Source organism: Ostrea edulis, chromosome 3 (assembly GCF_947568905.1).
Source record: "Ostrea edulis chromosome 3, xbOstEdul1.1, whole genome shotgun sequence".
Taxonomy (NCBI): Eukaryota; Metazoa; Mollusca; class Bivalvia; order Ostreida; family Ostreidae; genus Ostrea; species Ostrea edulis.
The window spans coordinates 93,591,283-93,617,420 of NC_079166.1; the positions used below are offsets into that span (position 1 = coordinate 93,591,283).

Sequence of the window (26,138 nt, forward strand, 5' to 3'; positions counted from 1 at the left end):
GTTATTATTTTCTTATTTGTTACTTCGAAGCTTCATTTACCTCTGTTGGAAAATATATTACTTACTAATATTCTACAATTTCCTATGTTTGCTATATTACATTTTCAAACCGCACAAGTCTATTTATTTCAATCAAGGTGTGTTTCATATTTATCCCATGTACTATTGACAGCGACTTCACTTGTACTTTGAGAAATAGTGGGGCAGAATCTGTAAAAACTTTTGCACTTAATGATGCAAGCATGAAACTTTGCACAAATGCTCTATAGATATCACTTTTAGGAAAGAGAACGTTAGCCACTTCAATTTCGACATTGGTGGCCATTTGAATCCAAGATGGCTGCCGTGATGAAATTAACACAACCGATCTCGACTAAATACGCTTTTATGGTGTCCAACATGCATTGAAACTGATAATGTGACTATCATTAAGTAGAATATGGCCCTAGATTTCCTTAGATACCACAAAATGTACACATTTAGTTTTGAAAATAGAATTACAGTAAAAAATATACAGAATTTCAAGAGAAAATTGATAATTTTTACAACAAAATTTCAATACTGAAATCTTTGCGCACCCTGTACGCACTTTATTTACAAACACAAAATTCGAACTCTATATGCATAAAGAAATCACTAATATTAAAAAGTTACGACTTTTATAGTTAGCGGTCATCTTCAAAGATTGCCAGCTGATGGTGAATTATAGCCATATAAGTCCAGTCATAATAAAGACAATATACAAGTCCGGTCATAATAAAGGCAACACCGGACTGGAAAAAGGATAAGGATATTCAATAATACAAAAGTATAATATGAAAAGCAGTAACTCTGCAGTAATAAAATCAAGACCATGGCTTTTTTAAAAGACGGTCGCCAATGTCAAAATAACACATGTACAGCAATATGTGATTAAAGCAGTAACTCAGCAATTCAAATTCAAATAATATTTCTGAGCCTGCAAAAATGTATTCAGGTATTTTACTGCTTACAGTTACAGCTACACATAGCCGTGCACGGTAGTCTCAAACGGTAGCACTTGCACCTTCCACGACACTCAGTATTGCATCCGCATTTTGTCAACTGTTGGCACCTCTGAGCAATTGGGGCAGGGTTAGTCCACAACTTTTCCCACAACTCGCCCCCGGACTAACAGTTTCCATCTCACACAACAACGTTTATCCCCATATGCATCCAGCCTGATATGCAGCGCGTTTTATATGTTCGATCAACGCCGCGTGTGTCGACGGAATGGAGTCATAAGATCGCTGTTTTCTTGCAAAAAGATCTAATCTAGCTTCATCAATATGCACAATTGAACTGGACCTGTCGTATATTGTAATAACAAACAGTTCTTGGTCTCGATCACTTATGTCGAGTGGATAGTGACTTAAATACCTCTGTCACTTGTGGAAACACGTTCCACGTTTGCCATGCTGTCTTCTTCCCCTTACCGCGAAAAGCTGAGACCAAGTCACAACCAGTAAAAGCGTGGAAAAATAATATTCCACGAGACATTTCAGGCCCAATAACAGTGCAGATGTCATGAACAGGAATCCATCTAAAAATTTTACCTTGTCCAAACTCACTCCAAAGATTTTACCGGAAGTGGTTACCCTGCGTCTAGCTCCAACACCCCTTTTAGATCTTGTCTCTGCTTTTAAACTGCATGATCTGTAAACATCGAAAACAATGTCTGTCCTCAAGTACCTTCAAGAATAACATTAGATCTTGGAAGCAAATTCCTTCGAAGCATATTCTTCAAACATTTTGGATGTTCGAGGTGGATTAGCATTAACCAAATCTGATCCATCAATGATAATAACTTCGACGCCTGGAAGTACGTCTGGCAGTGTTACTTTATCTTCAAGTAGTGGAACAAGCTGAGAGTTTTGACAGGACAGAAGTTTTCCATTATCACTAAGTGGCGCAGGGAATGCTTGGTTTTCATGTTTAAAAAATTCCTGGAAATCACACTCTCTTGATTGACAGGATATGAACAGTTTGGACGTCAAGCAAGAGCGATGTTATTTAATTTATTGTGCAACAACATCACCACAACTTAACACAGCTAGCAATTTTCCATCATTCAAGTTTCTTGCACATTCATTAAGTCTTTTATCGAGTTCCATTGTCATTGCCTGTCGTAGGTCAGAGAGTGGAGCTTCTTTTTCACACAAAAAACACGCCCGATGCTCAATACTTAAACGCCCCCCTTTTGATGGTATGTCTTCATCGGGATAATTTGTTTTAGTTCGAGTTCTCTTCCTAGCCCTTTCGAGTTTGCTATTATTAAACAGAATCCTACATGATTGGTGATATTTAGTTTTGTTTTTGCGTAGGATTTCCTCTATGCCTCCTCCCTGGTCTAATCTGCCTGGCTCTAGATTCATTGGCATCCGATTGATTACTTTAAAGAGAGGGATATTTCGAGCGATCATTGTATATCCATCACCATCATTGCCACGAGGCAGTGGGTGCTTCAAATCTTTTCAATCTGACAGACAACATTTGCTCCAGTCAGTTTGAAGTGTGGATGCGAATGGTTTTAAGGTAGTTCCATCCTCATGTGACTTATCAATATTAATGGTTAAAAGTGGGAAAAAAATCATTAATTTTCACTCAATATAGTTTAAATCAATTAATAACCAAAGAAAATATATATGTTGCCACCTTTTTAAAGATGTCAGACATACAAAAACAGAAGTATACCTCAACATCAGAAAATGCACATTTTCGTTAAATAGAATAATAAAAATATATAAAAACTTGTTGAAATGACAAAATTTAAGTATCAACAGTTTTTTGTTTTTTTAAAAAAATGCTAATTCATAAATATGTATAGATTATTTGTGGATATTAGGGAAACCAATGTATAATAGATATCCAGTAGAGGAAGTTCCACTTGGCAACATTTTTAAAATCATGAATGATTGATTATCAACGGAAAATATAAACTTTTTCAGTATTAATAGTTACCAGATTTTTTATTATATCCAGTGAATAAAATTCCCCAGAAAGATATATTTCTATCATGTGCAAAGTTTAATTTATTACGCTTTTTGCAAAAATCTATGACATCACATCAGAATCGATCAACCTTAATTCTGACATGATTTTAACAACTATCAAATATATACTATTATATAATCAACTCAAGGTCGAGGGCTTATCCTTTTACCACTTTAAATTGTAAAACGCACATTGAAATATGGGATAAAACTAAGTTCAGGATTAATCAAAATACCTACACTTAGCCCGATCGTTCATCCAATACCATTTAAGTTCCGTGCGATCTGTACACCATCCGGGTAACAAATGCCCCGTTACCCTTAGCTCGGCTTTCCCGCGCTGACACACCCTGTCTATTTAGGCGCGACTATCTGACCATAAAACAAAACAATTGCTTTTGGGGCTAGTCGGATAGTATTTGGAACACTATACTAGGAAAGTTTTGGTATAGCTGGTATTGAACCCCATGCTGAGTTTCACAGCAGTGATGTCCCCAGAGTGCCCTGGTTGTACCATGACATACACTCTTATTGTCGAATACCATTAATGTTTTTTAATCCTTAGAGAGGTACAAAAAAGACTTAAAGAAGATAAATCCTCAATAACAAGGAACGAAGCAAGGACGTAAAAACATGGTACAGAAGATTCCGAAATACGAACTTCAAATTCCTCTGACACATAAATGGGTAATAAAACCTACTAAATGTTCCAAAAACACACATTTTCCAATTCATGCATGATTAAGAACCACATATATGCATTTACAATTGGAAATATGCTGTTGAATTGAGACACAAACTGTTAACAGAGCTTTCATCATCAGAAAATTTAATTTGTTAACGACTCAGACGCCATCTTGAAAAATGGCCGCCATATTGAATTTTTCAGGTGGTTAACGTTCTTTCTGGAAAGAATGATGTCTGAGGAGTATGCATGCCAAATTTCATGCTTGCATCATTAAGTGCAAGATTTTTACATATTTTTGACATAATCTGCCCCACTAAGAGGCTAGACTTATTTCAGTTCCAGCATACACTGCTTCCGGTTACATGCTACAAAATATTGGTAAGTCGACGATGAAGCAAAATTGTTAATCTGTTCTTTACTCACTGATTTTGACTACGGGTTATTCTGTTTACATGATGGAGATGTGGGGCTGATGGCGGGTTTGGTCATTTAACAAAGGATGCTTACTCCTCCTAAGCACCGGATCCCACCTCTTGTGTTTCCCGAGGATCGTGTTTTGTCCTCTCTGAATTTTGTATTTTTATGGGAATGATGAGATTGATAAATGCTCCCCACCTTTACCATTTCCTTGTATAAGGCCTCTTCAAATTCTCAAAATTTGTCAAATCTTAATCTATGTCACTCCATTCTTCGATATCATATCTATTTCTCCAAGCATTAACATGAACATTTTTTACAGGTACTCAGATAACGTTGTTTACAAATAAAGTTTTCAACCGTCAGCTTCTCAATTTCTATAAACTTTTTTGCTGTCCGTGTACCAATTCACATTTTGCTGTCCGTATTTCATTCACATTTTTACTGTTCATGTACTAATTAATTCACACTATCGATGTCCGTGTACTGATTCACATTATTACTGTCCGTGTACTGATTCACATTATTGATTGAAGTCTGCATTTCGCAAATTCTATGGTCGTTATAACGATCTATACAACCTATCATTGGGTCAAATGCTGCCTGACGTGTTTCATACCATTGTTAAGCCGTTCTTGGCACACTGATTTTGACTGCGGATAACTCTGTTTACCTAGTCAGGATATAGGGCTCACGGCGGGTGTGACCGGTCAACAGGAAATGCTTACTCCTCCTAGGCACCTGATCCCACCTCTGTTATATTCAGGGGTTCTAAATTTTGACAGTGATTTACAGCATTACAATAATTAATGTGGCTGTACATGTAACACGTTCATGAAATGAACTACAATACCTCTGATAAAATTTCATAAGTAATTGAATGCATAATTTTCAGAGAGCCTTGATTATAGAAAACATTAACAGAGGCAACTGAGTATTCAAAAGCTCTGACAATACATTAGTATTTGGGCTAAGTATGAAAAAATACTTTTTTTGTTTAAGAGTTTTTAGCATTATCTGTTAATTTCAGCAAAGCACGAGAGTTTGTAGCAATAACGTTTTAACAGACTTGGTATTTTCTTTGTTTAAAGTTCATATCAATCAAATAACCGGTGTGAGCGTTCGATGTTTTGTAATCCAAACATCACCCAAGCTTCGAAAAATGACGTACCAAGGTGTAATATAACGACCCCCTCGGTATTTATAAATATATCAATAATCAAAGCCAGTAATTTAATTGGTAATAAATGAATAATTCAAACATAACCCTCTAAAATTTCTCCGCATTTAGATGGTTAAGTACATCAGTCGTTTACTGCAAAAGGAAAGTTAAAACTCAAAAGTAATCGCGTATTCCTAGAACCTTGGAAAACGTGCAACATGCAGAAATCTGACAAAATAAAGTGACAATGGACGTGCACACAAATCACCACTGCCGGTGAAGGGGCTGCAAAATTTAGGCCTATGCCCGGCGCTTATGGCCTTTGAGCAGGAAGGGATTTTTATTGTGCCACACCTGCTGTGACACGGAACCTCGGTTTTTGCGGTCTCTTCCTAAGGATCGTCCCATTTAATCGCCTCTTACGACAAGCAAGGGGGTACTGAGGACCTATTCTAACCCGAATCCCCACAGGATGGTGCTCATTTGAGGGTTTTCTATTGTGATATAAAGTACTATATGACTATAGAATGATTTTCTTCCAATTCTTAGCATTTGTACATCATGAATTGTTTAGTACAATCATTAGTTAACAATGACTCTTTATATCCATGTTGGATAGGTACATGTAATTTAAATGGCAGTGTTCATGACTTAGTAAAATTTTGTCACTTTACACAGGCATGATGCATAAAAGTATAAATCCTGCTAAAAAGAAGCGTGCATATGCGAACTCACATACACGATGTTCGTCATCCTCGATTACTACTGTCTTGCCCCTTCAAGATTACCTATTCCTGTTGACAATGAAGTGCGAGCCGCCTCTTAGGCCCGTTAGGCCTTTGATTTTGTACTTGATGTTTCAATATAAGTGAAAAATTATCGACGGGACATAAAACAAACAAACTGACATAATTTTATTAGAATTGTTTATTAGAATGATTAGAATTGAGTGCTAAGCATATGTCTAAATTCCTACAGCTGTTGTCAACGTCTCTACCCAAGTAAACTTTTCGAATGGGACGTAAAAACGGATATGAATTCTGTGTATGATTTTCATTTCTACGCAACATATAATTTTATTATAGCGTGAATTTAAAAAGTGTACCTTTCACATTTTAATCTATAGATTGCAACAGCAAGAATGTAACAGAAGTGTGTGTTTTCCAGCAATTGGTTAAAAAGCAGCCTTTTGATGGCCCTGGTTTCAGAATGCATTATAGCTGACCACATAGCGTGAAACTATCGATTGGTTGAAAAGTACAGCATAGCGAAATTCATACACGTATTAAATCATCTAACAGTAGAATTTCACCTGTTGAAATTGAATTTCACTTCCTCTTTCGATATGAAATCTAAACAAATTAATCAAAATCTTTATCAAGCTGAACTTTAATATCATGTTGATATAAACAAGAATTAATATTAAAGATATCGGAGTCAGTATCTTAACAATATTTAATGAAAGACACCGGTAATGTGGCAACACTTCTGAATATAGAGTATAAGAATTGAAATACTTCAAACACGTGTTACATTCATCAACTGATATCACAGTATATAGTATGATGACAAAATCTTATAAAATGTTAAAAAGGAAACACCCCGGTTACAATTCATCACATAATGTCACGAAACTGTTCAGATAACAAGTGGGTATGCGCGATAGGTTTGTATGAAAACACAGACGTCGACTGTTATCAATTACTTAAATGTAAACATATATTCCATATAGACTGCATTGCTAAATGGATTGATGTTAAATGCATTTACAGAAAATTGAAAGAGAAGAAGTGTCCATATTGCAGGACGATATTAGCACTTGAAAATGAACAGATCAAACCGTGATAAGGATGTCCGACCGGGTTGTTGTCTTTTGACATTTCATTTTCATTTAGACACGTTTCGTATTGATGTTTTAAAAACGCACATAAATTTCGGATACACACACACACACACACACACACACCTTATATATGAACAAAGCGAAGATACAAACGTCAGAGTTATAAAAAAATCTTACAGTCAAAGGGGTAAAGAAGTACACAAGTTACAACAAGAATCAGACTCTGACGAATTGAACATTTCAACATTAATAACATCCAAAGCAATCATTGTGAAACCAACTATATCTGGAAAACTCTTACACATGGAACTTGACACTGGTACAACACTGTGTATCATATCTGAGAAAGATTATAAGTCATATCTTAAGACTCCTGACACAAAGCTCGAGCCATGTAACAAAACTTTACCTAGTTACTCAGGTCACACTATGAGATCACTTGGAAAACTGAGAAGAACAGTGAAGGGCGATGGTCAAGAAGCACAACTAGATTTGTATGTGGTAAAACAAAACGGACCCCCACTCTTTGGACGAGATTGTCTCGAAGAACTCAAGCTAAATTTTGTAAACATAAAGGCACTACACCTTAAACCACATACAAACAATCCAGTTGACTACCAAACAAAACTGAAACAACTCTTGGATCAACATAAGTCTGCTTTTTTAGATGAGAGGGTCAAGAACATTCAAGCACACATGAGCATCAAAGATTATATGCACCCGAAATTTCACAAGGCGAAAAAAGTGTCTTATTCCTCACGATCAAAAATAGAACAGGAATTTGAGCGCCTCCAGAGTGAAGGAATCATAGATACAGTCAGTGGACTACACCAATTGTACCAGCTGTGAAAAAGAATGGTAACATCCGCATTTGTGGGGATTACCGTGTTACTGTTAACCCAGATTTAATCGTAGAACAGTAACCTTTACCCAAGATTGATAACATTTTTGCAAGTCTGTCTGGAGGAAAAACGTTTACCAAAATCGACCTAATACAAGCACAACACCAAATTTAGCTTGATGAAACGTCCAAACAACTGCTTGTCATCAATGCATACAAGGGATTGTACAAATACAACTGGTTTGTGTTTGGAATTGCGTCTGCCCCAGCTATGTGGCAACGTGCGATTAAAAAAGTCCTGTCTGGAGTTACATCTATTCATTGTATTCTGGATGATATCATCATCACCGGCATATACAGTACACGACACGAGTTTTATACACCCCACCGTGGAATGACCACGGTGGAAAATCCACGGAGATACACCGTGTCCTCCGTGTTCCATGGTGTGTGTTATTTGCGAATACACACAGCTGCTAAGAGCTTTGTTCTGGCCACGGGCGCCTTGCGGGAGATGGGAAAATGTGCCGCAGGCCATATAATCAAGATAAGGATGGAATTTTAATAAAAGAAAAAAATGTCAATATTTTCCCTCCTGATACTGATATTGTTTTTCAGCATTTTGAGCCAATTCCAACGATACCAAACACTATATATTATGTTTTTAAGAAAACCTGGTTTTGAAATTTTTTTCTTTAATAGTCTTCTTTCTTCATTAAAATATTCTTAAATTCTATGTTTAAATAATGCGTACTTGCAAGCAATTCCTGTTTTGAATGCGAATTAGTATATTCAGTAAATGAAAAACATACATGTACAACATGTGATAGGGATGTTTAATAATTACCGATGTGCTCTCTCTCTCTCTCTCTCTCTCTCTCTCTCTCTCTCTCTGACAAATGCGCTGTTTAACATAATTACTTCCATCATATTGTGCTAATATGCATCTTGACAAATATAACTTGATCCAATATAGAAATTAGCATTGTCGATGATTAACAATTTGGAATTAATGTATTACGTAATTAATAGAAGCAAAAATACAAACCATCGAATGATTTATTTTTAAAATCCCGAGTTAATTACATTTGACCGAGACTTATATTCGATGTACTTTGGTAGAGATTTTCATAACAAAAAATGTTCATCGGGAGTGTCTGGATAATGCAATGATTTTTGTATAATAAGTATATACCATGCAAATTCCTAGGATCTTTGTCACAGTATAACTAAATTACGGTTAGCTGGTTTGGATTTTGACTTCGTAAGAAAAGTGTGAAATATATTCGGTCGGCGCGATATCAGATCTAGTCTAAGATCACGGGTATTTTGCGCCGACCCAATATATTTCACTCTTTCCGCAAGAAGCCAAACACTTCTGTTGATTTCAAATACACGGATTAGCTGACCCCCATTGTTCTACTGAGGCGAAAACTCCTTCGAATTTGCATGGAATGTACAAGTTATACACAGGACATTGTTATAGTCATACATCATAGTACCGCTAACCCGACAAACATTTTTTTTTTAATTTTGAATAAGTTATTGAATGGCGAAGTATGACCAAACTGCAGATTGAACTTTATAGAGCCCCGCGCTAACATTACTTATATTTTTCAATGTATCAGAAGGGGTATGTTGCCGGTTAAGTTGTGTAAATTTCTTGACAAGCAATAAAATAACAACAAAAATGGTGCGTAAATAACCTTAAATTGGGAGCGTGTGTGTGTGTGTGGGGGGGGGGGGGGGGGTTAGTAATCTGAAACTGTCTCAATTCCCCCTTCCGACTTCAATTTCTTAAATCGTGCAGTGGGTAGGTCGCTACAAGCTACAAGGCTACATCCTTAACTTTCAAGTTTTCAAATTACACCCTCTCCGATTCTACGTGCCTGTAATCAATATTTAAGGATGTAAATCCTCGGTGTCAAATGCAACTAGTTCATGAAAAAAAGACTAATATCAATATAAACAGAAATGACGTAACGATTATTTGCTTTTATTCATATACGCTATCGATTATTAAAATCTTTAATTTAATCTTTAGATGCATTAGATAATGAAATTTTAATAATCGAGAGCGTATATGAATAAAAGCAAACAATCGTTAAGTCATTTCTGTTTAAATATTGATATTAGTCATTTTTTCATGAACTAGTTTAATTTAATCTTTAGATGCATTAGATAATGAAAACAAGATTATCAATCATTGATTATAATATTCATGAATGTATGCAGATACGGGAAGTTTGATACGCTCAATATAAATCTTGAAAGTACAATTTCTTTCTGATTAATTATCCATCCCCTTTCATTCTGATATTGTTTTTTATTTCCCATTTTGTTTTCTTTACATGTTAAATTTTTGGGCTGGTCCGGGTTAGGACTAATGGATGAGTCCCCCCCTTCTAAAACGATGTTACGTGCTTATCTGTCTATCTCCTTCTCAGTCAAAAATAAAATAAAATAAATACATGCTATATGTACTGCAACATCATGGGATTTACTGGATAATTCTTCGATTTCACCTTCATAATACATGTTAATGCAAGCGGACTATCTAGGCTTCTTTTTTTCCATCTTCGCTAGCCGAGATTATTTGTCCACGAAGGCAAAGTTGACTGAAAACCCATTGCTAGCGGAGATGAGATGAATTTTACCCCCGTATTATGTTATAATTGACCAAAACCTAGTACGTTTGTTTTACAACTTTCATTTAGAAGACTCGCAAGTTTGTGAGTCACTGAATAGACGAGAAAACGTCTGCATTTTTATTTCAATCGTTGTCAACTCTATACTTTGTGATATTTCAAGACTACATGTACTCAATTCAATTTGTTGGATCTCATCACCATTATGCAATGGTATACAAAAATATAAAGACAAAAAGATGTTATATATACATTTAGTAAATAATACATGCGTGTAATAAAGTATTTATCAAGTTAGAAAAAAAACTAACTTAAAAAAACGTGTTATTATTAATGTGAAGTATGGGCATTCTAGGTAGGGGAACACATTTTATTTTATTATTTTCTTAATGAAAGTACGGAGTTTTCTAAAGGTTTGTTTAAAAGTAAAGATATTCTTAATATTTATTTGTTTAGGTGATAAAAATTTGATTCTTTGCTCACATTGCATCACAGTGGAGTACATAATGAAATTCATCTCCAATGTAAACATGTACATGTATATATCTGACCTTAATCACATATTCCTAATTACAATGAAAACTTTACGTAAAAATAAACCATTGCTTATGGTACACATTTCTTTGAACTGCTATTTATCAAATTGAAATTACTGGCATGTGATTGTCGTTGTTCATGACCCTTCTTTTATTTGGTGAAATTGTGCTGCACGTGCCGTGAAACAATGTACCGACGAGTGGTAGGAATAACACAGGTGTTATTATATACAGGATGTCGAGAAATTGGGCGTTTCATAAAAAGGTGTGAAGTCTGCAGGGAAGTCTACATACGGATATGTACCGAAAACACCAACGTATCATTAAACGACAATTACAAGAATTCAATGATTGATAGCTAATTTCTAAATAAGTAATGGGGTGGGGGCATGCATACTGGCTAAGTGAAAAGGTTTTTGGGGTGAATCATTTCGGAAATTATTTCTTTGTTTTATCACACGGAGGTACACGGTGACATCGACGGAGGTACAGGTGACATCCACGGAGATACGCGGTGGCATCCACGGAGATCCTCCGTGGACTTCAATGTCTAGCTCGCGCGGAAAAATAGGACTTCAAAGGTGCCGACAATTTTAAAGGTCCACCGTGTTTGGGGCAAATTTGTTCCACCGCGTTGCGTGGAACACGCATAAAACTCGTGTCGTGTACTGTATAACGAAGGTCATCTTCAAAACCTCAGCAATGTTCTATCAAGATTGGCAGAATACAATCTTAGAGTCAACCTGGAAAATTTTTAAATTTTAAAACAAATGTCAGCTACTGTGGGCACGAAATCGATGACATTGGCCTACATAAATCACCAGACAAGGTCACCGCAGTTTCCGAGGCCCCAAGGCCTGAGACCATCACACAGTTGCGATATTTCTTGGGACTAGTTCATTACTATTACAGGTTCATTCCAAACTATTCAACAGTTGTGGCACATCTAAAAGACGGTGAACTGGAAATGGATCGACACACATAAACTGGCATTTTAAAAAGTGAAGGACATTCTAGCATCTGACCAGTCGCTCTGTCACTATGACCCAAACTTACCATTAAAACCAGCATGCAACGCATCACCCTACGGAATAGGGTGTGTGTTATCTCATTCATTCCATGATGGAAGTGTGCAACCCATCGCTTATGCGTCTAGAACACTGAAAAGGCAGAAGGTGGGTATTCTCAGATAAACAAGGAAGAGTTTTTCATCTACTGGGGAATTCAGAAATTCAATACTTACTTGTTTGGTAAACACTAGTGACCGTTAATCAGCATTTTCAACCCATCAAAGGCCTTACCTGCAATGACAGCTGCTCGTCTGCAACGATATGCCATGTTCTTGTCAGGACAGTTATGACATTGTCTACAAGAATACTCACGCCAATATCTCGTCTACCTATAGACTCTACAGACACGCAGGAGATAGATGAAGTACATATGTTCTACAACTTCCAGTTTGATTCTCTGCCCGTTACTTGCGAATAAGAGCGCAACGCTGCACGGAGAGAACCAATTTTGCTGCAGGTTCTTGACTTTGTTACAGCCGGCAAGTATCTGTATGCATTTCATAAAGGAATAAAGCCCTACATGCAACGCAAGGAAGAGTTTAACTTACACCAGGGATGCCTTATGTGGGGAAAACCGCGTTATTACCCCCCGGAAATCTACGTCCGACACTCTTTGATGAAATTCCTTCTGGACATCTAGGAATTGCACGGTCATTTGTTTGGTGGACCAACATGGACAAGGGTCTGGAACACGTGTATCGCATTTGCCAAGGAGGCGTGTGAAAGGTGTAGATAACAAACAGCGTTGTCACGCGCTAATTTTCTTATTTTGTCCCGTAATACTAAACCTGAAAACTTTTCACCAAATTAAGATTCTATATGTGTGAGTAGAATGTTAATTCGAACCCCCCTTTTCCCTAAAATTCCGTTATCTCCTCTGCCTCTGCAAATGCAGTGAACATTTTTTACCCGTGAATATTTTTTTAATATAATACTGAAAAAAATCCCTTCATTCTGAATCAACATTGGCCAAAGAGGAGCAGATGTCCACTCCGGCACTACTAAGGTGCATTTGCATTTTTCTCTTTCGATTTTCCGAATAACCACCGGTATCAACTTCGGTAGTGGTACAATCCAGTTTTTATCCAGAGACCAGACATGTGTAAACGCATCTACTCCACGTGTGCCTACTCACCATGTCTTAGAGTTAAATAACAAACATTTAGTATTATAATTACTTGCAAATCTACCGTAAGAATGAGGACCCCAACGTTGATCGAAATAATTAAAAACATTTTGTTTAATTGACCAATCTTCACAACAATTTATTTTACTGAGGCTATCAGCTTTCTTATTTTCATTGCGAGGTATCCATGTGCAAGTCAAATCTTATTTTTTTTTCAAAATTTATCCACAGACATAGCCATATCCTGTAAGATCTTTATCTTACTCCCTACGCTCAATATATGCTGAACGTTCTGATTGTCCGAATAATCCTCAACTGGGTTCCTACCAACAATGTCCACTGAGTTTTTCGAACTCTGTTAACAGTCTCGAGCTCTCTTCATGTAGAACTTTGACTACATTCCCAACCATTCTAAATTCCTAACACTTCACAATTTGCGTGTTCATCCTCTAAACACAAAGTCAAATTACCTCTATAACCTGATTCAGAAGCATCACAGTACAGCGCTATTCTGTCTACATCTGAATCTGTCAACTGACTTATCAAAGCACCCTTTTTATTCATTTCATCTACGCTTTCTAACCAGAACTTAAGCGCAGATACAGCTTCTGAATTCAACCTAATGAACGAATTCCAACTGTAGCGTGACTGAATGCAAAAATACAGATATATCGTCCTAAATCTCACAATTGTGCCAAACGCAATCTTTGCTGATATTATGTCCTACAACGGATGCCACACTTCTAACATCAAATAATAAATAGCCCATTTTATAACCTTTCAGAATATACTTGATAATGTCTTTCAACTTTTCAATTCTACCTTCTGGCACAGTGTTAGCATTATCTTTTGTATTCCAAACTAACCCTAAGCAAACCAAGGTTTGCACTGGTTCCCACTGACATTTTTCATTCGCTACTAGGAAGCCTAACATGTCCAAATCAGCTAAAACTCTAGCACTAACAACTTTGCACCTTTCACTTGAGGAACCCCCTATTCCGTCATCTAAATACATAACAATTTTGTAACCTTGTAGCCTCCAATACTTGACTACTTCCCTCATGACTTTCGAAAATATATAGCCAACAGTAAGGAGTCCAAATGGAAACACCTGAAAAACATAATACTTGTCGTGCCACCAAAAACCTAAATATGCTTTGTCGAATTCATGCATAGCTATGTCATGATACGCACGTTTTAGGTCAAATGCAAAAAGGTAATTGATCGAAATAAATATCTAGACGTACTGGCATCCTCGAACTTGTGCTTGAATTTATGTGGATATGTGGATAGATATGCCTACAGTCCAAAACCAGCCTTTGTTTGAATTTATTACCTGCTACTGTCAACGGGTTTACTACCCTTGTTTTTTGGGGGGTTTTTTTGTTTTTTTTTCCTTCTTTTTTATTTTTGCTGTTTTTTGGTGGGGGGTTTTTTTCTTTTGTTTTTTGTTTGTTTTTTTTTGTTTGGTTTTTTTTTTTTTTTTTTTTTTTTTTTTTTTAGATTTTTAGTTTCTTCCAGAATGCAACCTTTCTCTACGAACTTTTCGATTTCTTTGGACACAAACTGCTCGTTGTTAACTGCAGATTTGTTGTTCTTCAATTCAACAGGTTCCGGTGTAGTATAACTAAATTCTAAAACGTCAATGACAAAGCTATTTACTCCCATCGAACGCCATTGACCTACAATTTTTCTCAATCGCCCAACAGGTGAACTAACACCATAGATTGATTGATTGATTTACATTACCACAAGAAGATTTGCTCTAAATGATTACTATTTTCAAAATTTTCACTTATCTTATTCTCTTCCATTTTTTCTGTGCAATCTTTCCTCCAGTGTTCCCCCTTGTTACAGCGGTAACAGTACCCCGATCTCCAGATTCCCGTTATTGTAGTTGTAGAGATTGACTGTAAATCCGGCTTTGGATAAGGTCGCACGGCCTCTCAATACTTTTCACGGCGTCGCTTTGAGTCCTTGACTTTTCGATCCGCTCTCACCTGAGCCTTGTTAATTTTCTTTTCATCCTCCGAGTTCGATGTGATTGAATTTTTCACATATTCATCACCAGCTCTCCACCCTGCCTCAGACGAATCCGCAAGCCTGATTATTTTTTTCTATTCTTAACGGTATCCAAACCTTCTGCTATTTTCTGTTGAGCTTCTTCCACCTTGTGTTCCTGCAGCTCTTTACTCGCGTCCTCGAGTTTAATGATGACTTTAACGATGTGTTTGTGCTGCTCTTCGTTTCCCTTGAATCTATACCCGTCAGACTTAACGTCTTCGAATTTTCTCGCTCTGACAGCTATACATTTCTGGTTATCGTTAATATTTTTTGCACATCTGATAATCAGCTGTCCAAACGTTCTGAAAAATGCTCAGAATTTCTTAATTCACATGTTGTAAAGTTTTGTTGATTTGTCTTTGAACGGCCTCGGTGTCAATTTCATTTACCCGTGCAGAACGGCGGCTAGAAGTGAATACTTTAACAAACCCAGCTCTTAAAAACCCCTTACTAAGCATTTCTATTGGTCAAAACCTGAATACCATTCATGGATCATGCCACTATACAGGTTATACCATTTTAAATACACATAGTGAATACAACATTTTCCGCTTTATTATCGAAACGTGGGAAAATACAATTCCTGTGTGCTCTACCTGTGTCTCAAAAATTCTGGAAAAACTCAGTTCTAAAACGGAAAGTTTGTAAAACGATTTGGAAGAATTTGACACCAGAATTTATCCCCATTGTGAAGAAATGGCGTCCGATCCTCAAACTGAGAAAGCCGAGATAGAAACTAATTACGGGAAACTGACAACAGCTGCCGACTAACAAGGAGAAGCATGGCATGGAGCGATCACCGCCATTGGCAACCAACTGAAATCTGTCATTGAGGATATGAAAAAGAAACACCAATCTATCCTGAATGAAAATATAAATGAAGTCACACAAAAAACATACTCAACTCAAACAGATAATTTCCGACTTGAGAGCAATACCATAATCAAATTACGTCTCCTTAACCTCTACTTACAAAATCTAGGAATTCAGAATTTAAAACATTACCGCCTAACTTCCAAGTTACGTAACCAAGTTTCTCTCCACAGAAAATAAACAAAGATCAGCTCAATGCAATGTTTGGTTCTCTGTCATCATTATCCATTAACACAGAACATGGCAACACAATGAAGTCAACAGAAGCTATATCGTCTCCTCCAGTCAAACCATTACTTGATGAACCGCGACTCACCACCACCATAGACACTGAATATGAATATATATATACAGTATTTGTTGTCTCAGTGAGGACAAAGTCTGGACACGTGGGGATAACGAAATCATGAAGCTCCTCAGCCTCCACGGTAAATTACTGACATCAATAAGAACCAAGTCAGGGAACGAACCGCGAGACATAGCAGTGACAAGGGACGGAGATCTTGTTTATACTGACGATTATGATAAAACTGTAAACCTGGTGAAGAATAAACAGATACAGACAGTGATCAGACAGCAGGGGTGGAGACCTCTCTACATGTATGTCTGCAGTACCTCGTCTGATGATCTCCTGGTTACCATGAACAGTGATGATGAAACATCATCCAAAATTGTGCGTTACTCTGATTCCACAGAGAAACAAATCATTCACTTTGATGATCAGTGTTGTCCTCTCTATTCATCTGATTTCATTGAATATATAATAAGTGAGAACAGGAATCTGGATATATGTGTGGCTGACTATGGAGCTAGTGCTGTAGTGGTGGTCAATCAGTCAGGAAAACTCCGATTTAGATACACTGGTCATCCCTCTAATGCCAAGCAATCATTTGATCCAGTCGACATCACTACAGACAGTCAGAGTCACATCCTGACAGCAGACAAGAAGAATGACCGTATCCACATCCTAGATCAGGACGGACAGTTCCTCCGTTACATTCAGAACTCTCATGTACGCCGCCCATCAAAGTTTAAGTGTGGACATCAGAGACAACCTCTTTGTGACTTATAGAGATAGAAAAGTGAAGAAAATTCAATATGTATAAACACAGTACACATCAAAACACAGTGTTAATTACGCATATCAGCATGTGTTAATTATTATATCTAAACACAGCGTTAATATAAAAAAAATCTAAACATATGTTAGTAAAACATCTCACGAGTGTGTTAATTACATAACAAAACACGTTGTTATTTAGGTTAATTACAGTCCCGTGTTTGTGATGAGTTATTAACGCGCGTATTGACATAGCAGTGTCTGTGTATTTAACTTATTTAACATTAGTATCCCACTTCGGTAATTATATCTTACAATATCTCTAACATTATGTCGCTGGGTCAGGTGTTGTCTGACGTGCTTCATACCGATTGTTGGGCCGTTCTTGTCACACTGACTTTGACAACAGATAGCTCCGTTTACCTGATCGGGAAGTGAGACTCACAACAGGTGTGACCGGAAGGCGGAAAATGTTTTCTCCTTCTGGTCACTTGGTCCCACGTCCTGTGTTTCAAGGGGTCCGGTTTTTTTGCTCAGCTTTATATTTTGCATTCCTTATGGGAGTTATGTGAATGATCAATGTTCGTTATCTTCACCTTTCATTTAGTGAAAGATTTTAAAACTACATGTATACTAATTACTAACCTAGTTGTCTTATTCGTGTCTGTATGTACAATGTCTTGCTGACTAATTTGAATGTTACTAGTTATCTATCTATGAAAGGTGAAGAAAACGAACAGTCATTAATCTCATAAATTCAATAAGGAATACAGAATAAAGAGTTGGGAAAACAGCGACCCCTGGACACACCAACGGTGGGATCAGGTGCCTAGGAGGAGTAAGCATCCCCTGTCGACTGGTCACACCCGCCGTGCGCCCTATATATTGATCTAACAATCGGTATAAAACACATCACACAGTATTTGACCCAATGATATTTATCGATATACTTATAGTACAATACTTTGTTGACAAATTTGATTGTGTTACTAGTTATTCATTGAAAGTAGACATTAACGGCAAACTAACAACTCAACTTTATGACAAACGGAATGATTTCGTCAACTTCCCACATTTATGTAGCAATATTCCATTATTACCTGCATATGGTGTTCATATCTCTTAATTGATTCGATATGCAATAGTTTTCAACAGTCTCGTTAAACGTCAGTATTTCGCAAATTCTATGGTCGTTATGACGATCTAGTTTGCCAATACAACCTATCATTGGGTCAATCACCGTGAACCCTATATCTTCATCAGGTAAACGGAGTTATCCGTAGTCAAAATCAGTGACACAAGCGGTCTAACAATCGGTTTTGAACACGTCAGATAGCATTTGACCCAATGATAGGTTGTATTGGCAAACTAGATCGTTATAACGATCATTGCATTTGCATTGGAATATTGCATTGGAATATTGACTTGCGTTTTTCCGAGTTTATGTACATTTAGAAAAACGAAGGCTAGCATATTTGTCTCTTGTATTAACCCTTTCTCTACCGGCACATTTTAGAAGTTTTTAAAGACTAAATGACAATATTTTTAAATCGAGTTACATCTGCATGTATCACGATTTTAGGTAGGCATGTGATATATAATTTTGTTACGAATTGGACAGGGAACATTTTTTTCATAAAGTTTGTCATGTTATCCCATGACCCCAAAGAGTTCTACGGGGTCAAAGGTCATTTAAGTGCACATTTTTGCAATCTTTTTTCTCTGGAATATATATATTACGACCCCTCTCACTGGATTCGAGTCAAAAATAGGAAATTCTAAATGTATGAGCTGATATGTCTTTTAAAATACTACAAAAACATCACAATCAAATTAATCAATTTTATTGACAAACAAATATTTTTGGTTGCTAAGTAACAACACTCATGGTGTAATTTTGACCATAATTTGCCATTCTACATCCATTCGACACAATTCAAGCATAATTACATTACATGATGATTAGTAAATGTCACATTATTTTAAAAATATAATCTTTGACTAGATCTTAATCATTTTAAAAGGTTTTTTAACAAAAAATATAATGAAGAGAATTAAGGTCAAAGGTGATAAAATGAAAATTTCGTACTTCATATACATATTCATCATTTTCTAATAATATGACGTTTTGCCATTGTATCCCACTAAATAGTATAAATATTGCAACATTAAAACAAAGATCTTTCCTGTTAAAATCTAAAAAAAAAAATCAATTTTTTAATATTCAAATATATTTGGTTGCTAAGCAACAACACCATTATGATATCAAATGCTATGCGAAAATAATGCCTGTTTTTCCTCCCCAAGTTCATTGTACATGTATACGAATGTTCAAGTACTTACTTTCAATCACTAAATTTGAATGTACTTGCATTATATTTAATAAAAATTGTTCTTCTTATCTTCAACCTCTTAAAACATATTTCTAGACATAATTCTTGATACTAGGTTGTTCCGATAGGGGCATGCGTTGTCCAATATCTGTCTATCGACTGGAACTTCTCAGCAGACATGTATAAGATAATGCCCAAAAATCTGAAGAAAAAAAGAAAGATTGTTTATACTTAGCCCCAATATACTGATGTATTCTCAGAGCTTTTGAATACTCAATTGGCTCTGTAAATGTTTTCTATAATCAAGGCCCTCTGAAAATTATGCGTTTAATTACTTGTAAAATTTTATCTGGGGTAATTGTAATACACATTTAATAAATGTGTTAGATGCACAGCCAGATTAATTTTGGTAAAGGTAATCTTATAAAATGCATTTTATTATTCGTTTTAAACTGGAAATCACTGTCACAATATCGGTACTTTAAAACTAGTAATACCTGTACAGTTCCTCTTCAGTGAGAGGCTTCGAACTTCCTTGGGAAGCATATGACAATCCTTCCCCCTAGATATGACCACCACAGCATAATGGTTGGAGGCAACACAGATGGAGAAAACCAAATCTTCTGTCAAAAACAGCTTCATAAAATCTGCAATTCTCTGAATAATCAGGTCCCATATCTGAAAATAAAAATGCAAATAAAATCAGTATTGGCCATCATACCTTATTTGTCAGTATTTAAAACACTTAGCATACCTTATAATTAGAAACAGAATAATGATTTTCCGTGTTTTGTCTCTTTTTGTATGCATGTTATATCTAGTAATGCAACGATAAACAGTAAAATTGTACACGCATATCAGTGTACCATAATGCCATGATTCCATTTGTGAATGTATTATCTGGATTCATTTGAATGTTAACTAAATGTATACGGATTTAACCCTATATTCAACCTCAAAGAGTCATACCAACTGCATGCCAGGTTGTCACTCCGAATGAAATGCCACAGTTCTTGGATCAGGTACCCCTGTGTCCTCCACATCAACATATTTCCAATGCATGTCTGGATTTGCCAGTAGACTGTCACTAGTGGAAGATACCTGGAAGCTTCCCACTAAATATTGGGATGTCAATAACCTTTTTAAAGATGAAAAAATACAATTAAGAATTATTGGTTTGTGTTTTAAAGCAGAAGCTTCATGATAGTAAGGGACAGTTTCGCACGAAAGTACTGATCATATTTATTTAAAGATAGAGATGTCCTATATTTGAAGTGCTATTTGGTAAGTGATTACATACATAGTTATTTCGGATTTCAAAGATTTCGGTTGAGCATCACTGAAGAGACATTATTTGTCGAAATGCACATCTGGTGCATCAAAATTGGTACCGTATAAGTTTTACATATATATGTTAGAAATCAAATGAATGGAATATTTCATTATACTTTGCCAGTGTAGCAGAGTGCGTATTGAAAAAAAAAACACTATACATCATGGAGGTGTTAGCATTATGCCCAACATATACATGGGAGCAAATACTGAAGAAATTCAGGTTAAAATATACAGTGTCCAGCGAAAATATGGTGCCTCTGAGGGAAATTGAATGGCCCCAGATTTAAAGTAGAATTGAATTGGTTCTTCATTGTACACAGTGTCTAAATCCCCTGGCATGGTACTCTGATGGGGTGTGGATTTAGTCGAAATTAGAGAAAATCTAAGCAAGAAATGGGCACATGCCCATCAGCTCATAGCACACCAGCATGTATGGATCATATAATTAAATGCTTTTTCAATAGCCTGTCATAACCAGATTTTGATTGATGTTACCCCCCCCCCCCCCCACACACACACACACACGCACACACCTTTTGTCCCAAACACACATTTTGTTTTTATTTCTGTTACAATATGAAGAAAAACCTCAAATTACGGTAATAAATTATATTATTACGATAATACAATAATGCAATATATGCTTTCCTAACAGATTGTGTTTTCTTTTCATAGAAAGATAAAAAAAAATTTATAAACGTAGAAAATCTTGGAAAATAACCTCCGCACCAATGGTCATGAATGCCCAGTCTGATTAAAACCATCCCACCCTTTTCTCATCGTACACTAAATCCACCCTCTTCTTACACTCGCGCGTCAGGTGAGGAGATACCAAAAAGAGGGGGGGGGGGGGGGTCAGACTGATTAATGCGGGGCCAGGACAGATTAATTGATATCAGATATGTTCAGCTCTTAATAAACTATTGGGTGTTATACACTTGGTTTAGATATCATAAAATATAAATATTTTCTTTCATGAAACGACAAATTATGGCATCAAATCGCGGTTAATATATTAATCGTGCATTTTTCATAACATGACATAACCGCGAACGTTTTTTTCCTTCTAATCGGCCTATGTGGCTACATCAACTTACATGTTTATACTGAATGCATGATCGTTTGGGTCATCCTGCAACAGGATATCCAAGTTATCTTCAGACTTCTTCATCTGACATCAGGTCGTTTTCAAGATGTAAAATACAATACAAGCGTTTGTTGTGTTGTTGTTTTCGTTGAAACGGAAACACGTGTGTTGCCCGTGGACACTTTCAGAAAACCCCGCGGCCGCGATCCGGATCACGGGGAGGAAAGTATTATATATACAATATGCAGATTGGTCTTTTTGTTTTCTTTGTTTGGCAGAAAAAATTATTTCTATACCGAATAAATATTACATAACGTATATATTTGAATTTGAAGTATTTTTTTTTTTAATTCACTCTACCGATGTAACATTCTCATTAGGTGTTTTATGAAGTTACAATACAAGTAGGTGGTGTAACTGTTATTTACCAATAATGGTTTTTATATTTCTTTTTTTTTAAAAGCAGAGAATACCTGGCTGATTATTTCATACATATATGTATATTGTTTTAGTGTATCAAAAAGTATTCATATTACCAACAGAGGACAATACAAATAGTTTCACTACTTTATTGTGCGATGCGTGTCGATCGCTTTCAGCACCGACGTTTTATCGCTAATTTTAAAGAAAACCGCGCAGCATGTCCCAATTTCATTTTATCGTAATATAAAAATTAACAAGAATTACAACACGAATAAGGGCCCATCAAAAAGAAAATTTCCTGTACTTTTACAGGCTGTATTTACTTTTCCCTATTTCCATATATGAATATTGGTAAAACGCCGATCTGTTTAAACATTGAGAAATAAAATTGTAAGAAAGCGTACATGTACAAAAAAATAGCTATTTTCTTATAACTTTGCCAGGTATTAGAAATAATTTTTATATGTTCTGAAAGCAGGGAATATATGGTTTTCAAAAATATTAAAAAAAATAGTGCATTCATACGGGAGATTAAAAAAATCGTATCGAGGGAGAAAATGGCCTTGCGACAAAGAGTTGCGTCATATTTAGACGAAGCCATCTTTCGCTTTAAATGCTTTTATTAATTTAATAGCTTTATTTACTTAACTGATTTTTACATAGTTAAAAAGTAGAGAAAATTTCCAAAAATATGATATATAGATCATATATCTTATGACCGTAGTTTGAAAGATTTAGAGGCATTCCTTTTGCGCTGTCCCGTTTTTACGCGCCACCCGGTCAAATTGACCGGTACGGTAGAGAAGGGGTTAAAACGAGAATCTCTCTCTTTTTTTTTTTTTCTTTTCTTTTTTTTTTTTTTGTATTGCTTATAGGAGTTATGATATTGATCACTGTTATCTTCACAATTCATGCTACAACTACATATTTACTGGTTCAATTATGACCCCTTTGGTGCAAACATATTACACATCTATTACTGAACCCTATCCCGTTGAAAACTTTTGTGTCAATTACAATTTTCAAAGGGTTTGGCGGGGACTATATTTTGGGGCTGAAGGATTCATTAATCAAAACGTTCTAAATCTGCATGATATTACAATTTCTGTTTCATCTAATATATTTTCTATTTTTATACTCGTATACGTGCAATTCAATTCAATTATCTATGATGCAAGTAGTTGAGACTTGGAACTAGTTAAAATGTTGTAATTTATTAATTTGGTTGATATATTTTTCCAAACAGAACACCAATTTTTATTTTAAAAGTTTAAAGTAATTTACTCAAAAGTTTGTATAAAATTCAGTAATTTTGCCAATAATTTCATTTTTTAAATCTCTAACCCCCACTTTTAAGTTCCATTCTAAATTCTAAAACAAGAACTTGAAATCATGTGAACTTTTAGAAATTGACATTACTCCCAATATGTCCTTTTAAACTCTTAAATTTGATATCATGATATCTTATACAACAAGTGCAAAAGGCCATTATCCATTTCCATAACTTGTATTAATCATTTTTTAATCTGTATCGTTAGAAGAGATGATTATGTATCTATTTTATGTAATGATTGATTTGTGTTGCTTATCTTGTATTGATACCAACAAACAAATCAAGTTTGATTGAATAAATCACGAGTCAATTCTAATTGCAAAGAAGTCATGTTAACAACACTGTAGATCAATAGCAAACATTGCGACCCCAACTTTTGTTTTTAATTTCGTAATTCTCCTTCAAAATAGAAATAAAAAATGCACTCCACCAAAAAGTTTACCAGGTACATGACTCCAAATCTCAAGTGCGAATCTCTTTAAAGCATTTTCAAAGAATTTTAAAAAGTGGTGGAGGTCAATGCTAATACATCCATCTATCATATCACTGAAGAGACATTATTTGTCGAAATGCGCATCTGGTGCATCAAAAGTGGTACCGTATAAGTTTTATATCTTAATGTTGTCTAGGAAACGTTTGGTAGCACCATGATCACTCATTCCAACCATAACCGACTGGAAAGCATTGTCCAAGGCATCTCTGAATGGAAATAAATTAACAAGGAATCAAGAGAAACAAATTTTAAAAACAAAGGAAATTGTCAATACGTGTAGTAATATGACTAGATAATGCGGTTCCATGCTCTTTTCTTGAACCATAAGTTCGCCCAAAGAGAAGCTTATTTATTTTTAGAATACAAGCTTGAGTTTATTATCAGACGACAGCATAGGTCGACGAAAAATGATCAGGTTTCTAGGCCTATTGTGAATTTATGGCATTAGGAAAAATGGCGTTTTCAGAATAAATGCATACAGAATTGTAGTCGTACCTCTGTGAAAAGCGTAATTTTCAATCTTTTCGGCTATCTGACACTTTCTGTTACTGACGTTGATTTTCGGAAAAACGTTCCAAAAAATTACGTCATGATTACCGAATGATCGTTAAAAATAATAACCTTATCCAGTGGCGTAGCTAGATTTGAAATATTTGTAAGCAGGGAGTCTGAGGGCGGCAGCCCTCCAGAAGATGAGGACATTTTTCGTAATATGTAATAAAAATTTAACGAAAATATTTGTAAGCACGTGCATACAGTGCTACTGTGTAGCTACGCCACAGCTATCGAAAAAGATTATTGAAAATAGATAACGGCATAAACACAAGTATATCATTTATGTCATTAATAACCCTGGCGACTTTTAATGTATCATAATCAGACAATATATTCAGGGAGAGGGGGGAGGAGAAAAAAGCATGATCAGAGCTATTAGATTTCATTTCAATTCTTTTTGTTCCAAGACCTATATATCCATCAATTCCAACAGCAATGCGTCTCTTTACGTCAAAGCACAGACGCATGCTGGGAAATAATGGATGACCTCCATAAACCTTTAACTTAGAGTGTTTCATTGATCAAATCTCGTAATACAAAAACAAGGAAATTAGTTTTAGCCCACACTATATATAGTTTCAGAGGGTCTTTTAAGTTTATTATGCAGGCACATATTTTTTTCATACTCACTCTCTTTAATGTTAAAGTTGTGTAAATAACTTGACTGTTACATTCGATCGATACGTAAACGCTTCCGGCACTTACATGTATACTTTTTCCAGACTCAAAACATGAAAGGTGGATGCAGTCTATGACTGTCCAGTGTCCACTTTTCCAAATAGGCCTACATGTAAAGTTCTGCTGCAATATGTAAAAATCACTCCTCTTCCTGTATAACTCTAAATGAATTATTTCATAAATGTAAACACACATTTCCTTCCTCAAGAAGTTCTTGAAAATTACATGTATGAGTAAATACATAAGTTATGATTTTCTTCACAACATAGTATACGCTCGCCATATGCCCGTCTAGAACGGGATGTATTATGGTATGACGATCGTGTCCGTCCGTTTCTCTGTGTGTTCGTCATTCCCGATTCCTGTCCAGCTCATAACTTAGATACTATGAGACCTAGAATCCTCAAAAAAAATTTCAGCTGATACATCTTCGGTAGAGGATGGGTCGCACTTTAACGTTAGATCACTGAGACAATATGGAGAAACTTCTGTCGGACTCGTAAGTTGGTCTAGAACCATCAGATTGGTCAATTAATGCATGTTTAGGACTCTAAATTAAGGT

General features: G+C 35.9%; 1 long non-coding RNA gene and 1 pseudogene across 2 annotated transcripts; both read right to left on the reverse strand.

Annotated features, from left to right (window-relative positions):
- Positions 1-14,818: 14,818 nt before the first annotated feature.
- On the reverse strand, positions 14,819-16,564 carry LOC125673051 (uncharacterized; annotated as a pseudogene).
- A 2,603-nt stretch (positions 16,565-19,167) lies between these two features.
- Positions 19,168-25,758, reverse strand: LOC130053028 (uncharacterized). 2 transcript variants are annotated; one of them, XR_008801467.1, is made up of 5 exons: positions 25,604-25,758; positions 22,105-24,549; positions 20,642-20,810; positions 20,170-20,350; positions 19,168-19,874 (listed from the first exon to the last, which is right to left on the reverse strand). It is a non-coding gene; the product is annotated as an uncharacterized LOC130053028 (long non-coding RNA). The 2 variants fall into 2 exon arrangements; XR_008801466.1 differs by having other exon boundaries at positions 25,529-25,758.
- Between the last annotated feature and the right edge of the window lie 380 nt (positions 25,759-26,138).